This window comes from Sitodiplosis mosellana, unplaced genomic scaffold (assembly GCF_009176505.1).
Source record: "Sitodiplosis mosellana isolate CC-2019 unplaced genomic scaffold, AAFC_SMos_1.0 Smas_scaffold_6226, whole genome shotgun sequence".
NCBI lineage: Eukaryota > Metazoa > Arthropoda > Insecta > Diptera > Cecidomyiidae > Sitodiplosis > Sitodiplosis mosellana.
Window position 1 is genome coordinate 16,201,001 of NW_022601467.1, and position 1,187 is coordinate 16,202,187.

General features: G+C 36.6%; 1 long non-coding RNA gene across 1 annotated transcript in view; it reads right to left on the reverse strand.

Annotated features, from left to right (window-relative positions):
• The window catches only part of LOC129578233 (uncharacterized), a 14,958-nt gene extending 14,093 nt beyond the window's left edge, over positions 1–865 (reverse strand). The window contains exon 1 of the long non-coding RNA XR_008689084.1: positions 374–865. This is a non-coding gene — a long non-coding RNA (uncharacterized LOC129578233). The remainder of the gene's footprint in view (positions 1–373) is intronic.
• Positions 866–1,187: the final 322 nt, after the last annotated feature.

Genomic DNA, 1,187 nt, shown 5'->3' on the forward strand with positions numbered 1-1,187 from the left:
AGAGAGAGAGAGAGAGAGAGAGAGAGAGAGAGAGAGAGAGAGAGAGACATGGGCATATGCAAGTACACGAACCGAATCCCCAACGTACACACGCAACGATAACGATAGCGAAGGCGACAGCAAAACTATTTGAAGAAAACTGAAAAAAAAATTTGCGAACAATTCGTTTCGCTAGAAAAACGAATGGAAAAAGTAGTGAAAAAAACACGAAACAAATTAAAAATTTAAACTGCACCTAAACCAAAGAGCTAAACATACAAGCGTAAAAAAAAGCACGACACAAAGCAAAATGTGACGGCAGCAATAGCCACCGTCGCAACAGCAACAGCACCACCACCAACCACAACAACAATTATCCAACTCTTTTACTTACCTAGATTGTTTTCGATGGGTACTTTTTTGCGTGCTTTTGGCCTGTGCGCCTTTTGCTATCGCTTCGTCTCGTTCGGTGTGTTCTACACTTTTTATTTTCCCGGTTCTCTCAGTTTATTTATCGATGAATATGCGTATTTTCCCTTACAATTTGATGGATATTTCTCATTATTCACTGTACGATCCACAAATAAATTTGTCTATGAAGAGAGCGACAACAAATACGATCTGATTCTTTCGTTTACTTGCACACAACAAAAATGCAAACTAACGCAATTTTGACATTTGCTTTTACATCGAATACACATTTAGGTTAATTTCGTTGGTCATATGTCAGTGAGGAAGTAAGAGAACATTCAATTGCTGTTGTGATGCGCGTGATCACTGATCGATGAACTTATAAATGGTTGAAGTATATTAGTTTGCATTGTTTGATTCAATATCAAAACAAATATATACTGAATATAAAACAAATTTGCTACACAAAAAGTCAAAATAAATGAATTTACTCCTAAAATACGCTAGAAAAAACACAGGTTCTTTCCGTGTGCACATATCGTCGTCGTCGTCGTTGTCGCTGTCGAACGCATGCTTCAAATATGTGTGTGAGTGTGGACCGTGTGTTTTAGGCTGTGTAAGACGAAGCGATTGGTAAATGGCATTTGACAGAAACAGAAATACAACGTTCAGCTGTAATAAACGCTATTTAACAGAGAAAAAAACGTAATATGTATAGTATAATCGTGTCTATTTAACATATGACCTTCAGTTAAAAGCTAAGATTGTGTATGAGCGAGAAAAAAAAATATTATTAA